The sequence below is a fragment of the Lynx rufus genome, unplaced genomic scaffold (assembly GCF_022079265.1).
Source record: "Lynx rufus isolate CCGP_SWC_20201006 ecotype Redwood Valley unplaced genomic scaffold, mLynRuf1.p SCAF_10, whole genome shotgun sequence".
In the NCBI taxonomy this organism is placed as follows: domain Eukaryota; kingdom Metazoa; phylum Chordata; class Mammalia; order Carnivora; family Felidae; genus Lynx; species Lynx rufus.
Window position 1 is genome coordinate 29720540 of NW_025814824.1, and position 8728 is coordinate 29729267.

Here is an 8728-nt window from a genome sequence, read left to right on the forward strand (position 1 = left end):
TTTGTTCATCCTTCTATGTGGGCAGCTTAATTGTTATTTTCCTTACATCTAACTAGAGGTGGATCTGAATAATTTCTAGAAACATCAGGAAGTATGAGTTTGTGGAATGTGTTCAGTCTTTCAGATATTTATAAATTAAGTTAGAAGTCCGTGAAATGTGCTTCTACCCCTAAAAGTGCTTTTTGCCTACAAAATCCTCTTATCACTTCATGGCAATTCAGCTCTATCCACTAGCCTACATTTAATGCTTCTTTGCTGATTAGCACAAATGGGAGTCATTCTAGCCTCTGGTCAGCATCCTAGAAAACTTTGCCACTGTCCGCAGTAAATGAAGTGATGTTTTCTGTTTTCAAGAGACAAAAAGAAAATATGTGTTGTTTCCAGGTAAATAGATGTTGAAGCTATATAACTGAAAATGCTTGGGCAGTTTAGGAAGCACATTGCATAAAGACGTTTTAGCTCTGGTCACAAAGAGACCTTAATTTGAGTCCACGAGGGCCAAAAACAGCAACAATTCCTTGGATCTTCAAAAACTCCTGCTGGTCTTGAGAAAGTTCCTTGGCTGTAGGTAGAAACAGGTTCCTGGATAAACCAAATTTCCCCAGAGTCTATCGGTATCCCTGGGAACAGCTCCAGAGGGCTTTTGCATTACAATGACTATAATGCAGGAGCCTTTCGGTGTCTCACCTGTAACTTGCATCTCCTCAGTATTCTGCTTCTCCAATTCTCCAAGAGGCTTTCTCAGCTGCAGGATCATGCTGAATCCACACGTGAGACAGGTTGGAAGTGTCAGGGAGCTAACAGCCCCTGGAGTCACTCTCGGCCGACAACCCAACAACGGAGAGGAGCTGGAAAATGACAACTCAGAGGCACGTTTTGCACCCCCCCATCCTCTGTCTCCTAGAGGTTCCCAGCAGGTTGGACCCTTGTCAGAAACGGTGACCTGCTGCCTGTAAGGACATTCCTCTCCTCTCTGCCTCACTCCCCCTCTACTCCTCTTGGTTTCTTTTTGTTTTATTAAAAGTGATTTTTTAAATGTTTTTTTTTTTTTTTTTGAGAGAGAGAGAGAGTGAGCAGGGGAGGGACAGAGAGAGAGAATCCCAAGCAGGCTCTGCACTGTTGCCACAGAGCGCGACACAGGGCTCCAACTCAGGTCATGACCTGAGCTGAAATCAAGAGTAGGAGGCTTACCCGACTGAACCACCCAGGTGCCCCTCCTTGGTTTCTGAGATTGTCTTCTAAATGAAGTGGGGCACATCAATGTGTCTCAAAATCAGCTTCCAGGGAAACTGATCCTAATGCAATGTGTAATAGTTGTTTTCCGTGCAATGTCTCTTAGGTTAACTGGAGTCTCTTGGTCTATCTAACATACAGGTGACTTTAAATTGCATGCCAGTGAGTAGGAGGACCTGATAATTATAGCCAGTCATTTATGTTAGATCGCTGCAGCTAAGAGAGCTGAATTAAGTGAATATGAAAAAGAATACACAAAGGTCACTACCAAGGCAGGACCGTGATGCACAGAACTCTTGTCTCCTCCCCCACAAAAATCCCTGTTCTCCCTGGAGCTTCCCTATCTTAGTCAAAAGCAACCCCAATGCTGAATGCACAAGCTCCTCCCTCGGGAGGTCACCCTTGACTCCTTCTTTCCCTCATATGCTCTGTTGGATTTGTCACTGAATTCTGTTGCCTCTATTGTCAAAATACATCCCCAGTCCTGCCAGTTCTCATCATCATCTCTGCTGGACTCTGGCCCAAGCCATCATCATCCGCCCTCTATGGTCTAGTGCACGTGTTGGCAAACCTTCTCTTTCTTATAAAGGGCCAAACAGTATTTATAATAGTTTAGGTTTCTCTGGTCTTATGGTCCTGTTACAATTACTCATGTTTGCTCTTGGAGCACATAAACAGTCACAGATAAATGGACACAAGTAAATGGATGCTGAAACTCAAATTTCACAAATTTTCACATGTCACAAAATAGTGCTTTCGGGGGACATTTTTGAACTACCTAAAAATGTAAAAGCTCTTCTTATCTCTCATACTGTACAAAAAAACAGGTGGAAGACCAGATGTGGCTCCCAGGTTTGCGTACCTCCCTTGATCTAATCATGTAGCTATAGCCTGATCTCTGTAAAACCTGCCGCATCATGTCCTTTCTCAGCTCTTCTCCCGGAGCTTAACAGGAAGGGCCCTCAGTGCATGTGGCCCTGCACACCTGACCCCACTTTCTCCGGCACTCTTCCCTGCCTCTTCCCCTGCTGTCCCTTCTCTCCACCCACGTGGGCCTCCTCTGTTCTAATGTGCCTCAGAGCCATGGCACTAGCAGGCCAGATATCTGAATTCCCTTTCTCTAAATTTCAGGCTCTCTAAAGTACTTTTCCCTCCCCTCCTTTGAGCCTCTGCTTATGTGTCACTCTTTTAGAGTGAGTCCTTCCCCAGCCACTGTATTTAAACAAGCCCACACACACACACACACACACACACACACGTGCCACTCCTTGTCCCCCTTCCCTGCTTTACAGTTCCCCACATCATTCACCACCTATGACCTACTGTATATTTTGGTTGTGATTGTTCGATTCCCTGCACCCCTCTTCCAAAAACTAGAATGGAAGTTCCTCGAGGCTAAAGACGTTATGCCCCCAAACTTCCAGAAGAGTGTCGGATATGCAGTAGTAGGCAGTCCATGAAGATTTGTTAAATCAGTGAGTGAGTGAGTGAGTGAATGAATGAATAGTTCCCATTCTTCTGCTATTCTTTGGTAGAAAATGGGTACCTGCACTACTTACTGTATGTCTCAGGAGAAACATCATAGAAATGTTCAAGTCAGCCAATCAACTCTCCAGTGGGGTGCAGACCCATCTGAGACCTAAGGAAGGAGATTGGCCATGTCCTACTAGCTGCAATTCCAGATTGATTAGTCATGGTGATGGAGAGAAATAAACATCATTCTCACCTTTGGTGGTGTATTTGACTCCAGTTGGGTTAGTTTTTTTTAATACCCCCTCTGCATAGTAATATTATTTTCAGTACTAATCATTCGTAATCATGGTTATCCTAATTTGTTTATTAGTTCTAAAACAACTTAAAAAGAACAGTAAGTTGCAATTTAAAGATACGATTCACATTCATTAAAATGGTTCGCGGATGAAGCAAAATCTACACTTAATGAAAAGATACTACCCCTTGCAATTTGCACCAGAGTTTTAAATTTTAAACACAAACACTCCAAGTGATCACCTGGAGTACCTGAACTGAATACCTTAGACCGAGCTTCTCATCTTTACACGCCCTGGGCTATCCCCGTGGATCGCAAAGCTGCCGTTTACTCCAGGAATATGGTGCCACGGGGGCTGCTCTGGGAAGGATTCCTACCTGAAGTATTCCAAAGCCTTCTGAACTCAGTCTTAAGATGAAACTGTAGTAGAGCTGGGCCCTCATGTGTTGGAGGTCACCTGTATCAGTCAGTGGAAGCACTCCAAAGTAACCTCATATACAGTGCAATGTTATTAAAGGATAAGTCCAAAAACATGCTGATGTGAAGCATCTACACCATTAACACTCCACCGTAATCACAGCAATTGTTTACAAAGACCAACAAATTCCTACCCCCCTACCCCCCCCCCCCCCCACCTCCCAGGAGTACTTTATCACTGGTGCTGTTTAGGATGATTGCACGTGGAGAAAATAAAAAGCCGGCCACACCTTGCTTGGGTGGGCTTTATGATCGTTTTTAAATTTCCCTCGAACACTCCATCCCACTGTGCACTTGGCTGGACCGCTCCCGTTGCCCCACCCTTGATACACCGCCGCTTATCATTTGTCCCCCGTTCAGGAAAATCTTGAATCGCTGGTAGTAGAAAGCAGCTGCCAGTGCGCATAGCGTGTTCCCACATGCCTCAGCTTCAAACTGCGTTGTCGATCCATCCTGCAAATCTAGTAGATTACAGGGGAAAGGACCTAAGAGAGTCTGTTTAATACATTTCATTTTACGAAGAAAAATTTTATTTGTAATTTTAAATTTTGCAAATGCTTTCATTAGCATTATTTTCTATGTTTCTCAGACAAGACTTTCAAGTGGTCAGGGTAAGCATTATTGCCTATTTAGAAGACATAAGTGTGACTTTGCTAGTTATCCCACATGTCCAAGGTTATACCACCTAGTACATCTCAAAGTCTAGTCTTGAAGACTCAAGGGCATGTAAGGCCTATATTTGCTTTTTACAATTATTTAGAACTCAAGGCCTTTGTTTACACACCTAGACTCAGACACCATTACTTTAGGGAACTCTGAGCTACAATTTCAAAATCCACAGAGTAACTGAGGAAACAGCCATTTCTTGTAGGAAGGAGCCAAGTTTGATTCAACTTTGTGTTTCCAGGGCACACAGGGGCACTTGGAATCTTGAGAGGTTGGTGCTGAGTTGGTAGGCATAATGCAATGACTCAAAGACCATTTCCACAAGAAGCGGTATAAAGATCTGAGTGCTTTTATTACTAATTTTTATTTTTTTAAGTTTATTTATGTTTAAAAAATCTCTATACACAATGTGGGCTTGAACTCACAGCCCTAGAGATCAAGAATTGCATGCTTTTCTGACTGAGTCAGTTAGGCACCCCAAGTCCTGTGTGCTTTTAAAAAAGAAAAACCTGAAAACAGTCCCTAAAGTTTTCCATGATGATAATAATTGCCATTTTTGAGTACTTTCATTTTTTATATAATTTTTTAAATGTTTGTTTTCAAAAGAGAGACCATGAGTGGGTGAGGGGCAGAGATAGATGGGAACAGAGTTTCTAAAGCAGGCTCTATGCTGACAACAAATAGCCCAATGCAGGGCTCAAACTCACAAATGGTGAGATCATGACCTGAGCCAAAGTCAGACGCTTAATCAACTGAACCACCCAGGCGCCCCTTAAGTACCTTCTATGTACAGGCACCATCATGCCAGAGAAAACCCCACCAAGTTTTGATCAATATATACAAATGTGTTCTACCTACAATCAAGGCAATGTGTGTGCACTATTATGATACCATCTGGAGGTCAGGGTGTTAAGTTATACTGGTTGGGCGAAGAAGGGGAGGTTAAAGGGCACCCTGCTGAGTGAGTTACTGGACAGACCATAGGGTTAAGCCTAGCCAGGGAAAGGTGTCATGTTCATTAGGGCACAGCAAGAGAGTGAGGATGTAAAACAGTGTTATCAGGGCAGTGACTAGCTCTACTGTGATGCCAACGTGACATGGTAGGAAGCCAAGGGAAGACTATATTAGTTAGGAATACAAGTCATTTTTCCAACTTTTCAAATTATATCCTTTTAAAAAATGCTAACCTGTTGATCCCTTGGGTGTGCCAAAAAAAAAAAAATGTGTTGCTATTCGAGAAGGACCATGTTGGGCCTTTCACATATTATTTGTGATTCTTACAATGTTTCATTTTTGTTGTTGTTTTAATTTTTTTAATGTTCATTTATTTTTTGAGAGAGAGCGAGAGCGAGAGGGGTTGTTCAGAGAGAGAAGGAGATACAGAATCCAAAGCAGGCTCCAGGCTCTGAGCTGTCAGCACAGAGCCCCACTTGGGGCTTGAACTCATGAACCGTGCGATCACGACCTGAGCCGAAGTTGGACACTTAACCAACTGAGCCACCCAAGCACCCCTGTTGTTATTGTTTTTATTTATTTATTTATTTATTTATTTATTTATTTAAATGTTTTATTTATTTTTGAGAGAGAGAGCACAAGCAAGGGAGGGGCAGAGAGAGAGAGAGACAGGGGATCCAAAACAGGTTCCTTGTTGACAGCAGAGAGCCCAATGCAGGGCTTGAATCCACAAACCTATGGATATGTATAAGTATATGCCTAAGTATATGCCTATCTTACAGATAAGAACACCAGCTGTCATGGGTTTAAGAGCCCACCCCAGTTCACGCTGTAGGTAAGTAGGAATCGTATTGAGTTTAGGTAAGTTTCCAAAGCCATGCCTTTCCCTCCACATCTGCTCCCTCACACCTATGTGAAGGAGGGTGTGGAGAGTGGGAAAGTAGTGGTGTCTTGAATGCTAAAACTTGAACCAGTGGTGGAGCTTCAGGGAGGCAGATCTATAGCCAACCTAAGAGTAAGAATGCCCCATCCCAACAAACATAGCTGTCCAAGGGTGGCATGGACCAGCAAAAAAGCATGCAAGATCCTCAAGGTCAGAGAATTCAAGCAGAAGCATGGGATCCTGCAGGAGCAGTTTGTCCTCCAAGAAAGAACTTAGAAGGTGACCAGTCCTGTCAGCTAGCCTCTGGATGGACAGTCGTGATGCTAAAGAGCCAGGCCTACAGAGGTTGGTCAGGGCACTAGCAAGGGGACCCTCTTCCCATGCCCTTTCAGGGAAGACCTGTGCACATGGGCTACTTCAGCTGCCCCTAAAGGAGATTTTGGTCACATACTAAGGGGTCCCAATGAATATCAGGCCCAATGACACCCACCAAAGGATGGTGACTCCTTACTGCCTTTACCAGTGAAGCAAGTCTTGAAACAGAATAGGGAGCAGAAAAATAGAAGGTAATGGGGACCAGGAAGAAGACTGCCATGAGAATGGGGGCCAGGGACATAGGATCCCACCATAAAGACCTTCAGCCCTAAATTAGGCTAAGGAGGAATCAGAGAGAGACCACAGGGCATCTTGGGCTGAGATGGGCAGTCCTACCAGCCTGTCACCTCAGCTGGGCTCAGGTGAGAGACGTTAGTGGAACAGAAGCATCCAGATCTCAGGCTCTGGAACCTAAAGGGCTGGTTGAAATATATCTCTGATGTGGGACCTCCAACAAGTCTCTTAACCTCTTATTTTCCTTGCCTATGAAAGGGGTTCTTCCTCCTTCAAGATGATTGCAAGGGTTCAAGAAAGAATGTTTGCAACACACTTAGCAGGTGGTTTGCCTCCTAGGAAGCAATCACTAAAGGTAACTGCTCATATTATTTTTATTATTACTTTGAGTTTAGGATTTTCTAAAATCCTGTTTTCTAGTGCCCATTATCCACATACATTCAAACTCTTCAGCTCATGTTTGGATTCAGAGAATAGGAAATGGTTTGGAGTTAGAGAACATTCTGAAAAGCACTCTGGGAACAGTGTTCTTGGATCAGGCTCAGATCCTCCATCTATAAAGTTGCCATGATAACGGGACCTACCTCCTTTACAGTGGCTGGGGTTAAAGAAAATACTGCATATTTTAGCACAGTTCTGGTTCCATAGAAAATCCTCGAATAATATTATCTTTACTGTTTTAACTAATCACATTATCATCACCATAGTCACTTCTTAAATTTTGGAGGATGATGTTAGTTTTTTTGTTTTGTTTTGTTTTGTTTTTTTGTATTTTGTTTTCAATTTTATTACCAAGAATTGTCTAGTTTTTGATTCACTAACTGACCACCATTTTTTGTCAAGAGACAACATAATCAGAATTTTATTGGCTAATTAATAAATATTTACTGACAGTCTATTCTACACTGCTCTAACACACTGCTCTAGTATGGTGAATTTCTCCTATCTTATCAGGGTAGTTCAGGCTAACTTCTATTACTCATGGATTTAACCCAGTGGGTCTTCCCTGGGAATGAATTTGCCCAGCTCCTAGGCAATATCTAGAGGATTTTTGTTTGTCAAAATTGGAGTGGGGTTTGCTACTGGCATCTCCTGGCCGAAAGTCAGAGGTGCTGTGAAATATCCTGAAATGCATGAGCCAGCCCCGTACAACCAAGACGGATCTACCCCCAAACAGTAGTACTGATGCTGAGAAAACTCTTGGTCTAACCTCTATTCTTCCTGCCCTTTCTGCTTGAGAACCACCAAGAGAGCGGGCCTGATGACTGATCTCTCACACCAGGCAGTGTTTTTGGGAAAAGTGAGTCGTGAGGACTTGTAAAGCTTTGTTAAACCAAAGAACAAAATCACAGACAGCCAGAGCATTTTGAGCAGTCCCTCCTCCTGACTGGGTATTCCGCTCTGGCGTCCGTGTTCTTGGCCGGGGTGTGGGCCTTGTCTCAGCTGGGGCAACATTTTCAGTTTCAATCAAACCTCCTAAGGAATCCATGGAACATGAACACTGAGGCTGTTTGGCCAAACCGGGAGGGGGAAGGGCTTGGGTTCGGGGGGCTGATGCTGAACTTTCAACCCTTCTTAGCAATGTTTGCTGGCCAGAAAGCAAAGCCAGCTGTACTTGGACAGCACTTTACACAAACAGACAACACAGACTGTTATCTTCCAAATTGGAGGCTTTCTACAATGTCTTCTCATGTGGGCACTGCACTCAGGCAGGAAGACCACCCACAGGCAAGCACACAGCACCTCCCTGGGAGGCCCTGTAATCACCCACCGTTCTCGCCACCTGCTCTGGGGCTGGGTTATCAGATGTGAAGGAGCCAGCTAATAACCGTTTATAAGCTATAAATGGAAGTGGCCATGGCAGGGAGCTGACAAACATTTGGGGGGCAAATTATTTGTGTAGCTGACTGTCATTTGCAGCCCCCTCTCAACTGCTTGAAAGTATGTGTTTCAGGTTACAGGATGTCCAAATGGCTGTCTGCAGGGAGGGGTGCCCTACGGAGGTGCTGTGTCTGTGGATAATGACAGCAGCCCTGGATACTTTCAGACTCCCTGGGCATCAGATCTTTTCCCTTAGCTGTTTGGTGGTGAAAAGGAAATTCCAAAGCTAGAACTCCCTAAAATATCTCATGTGTGTT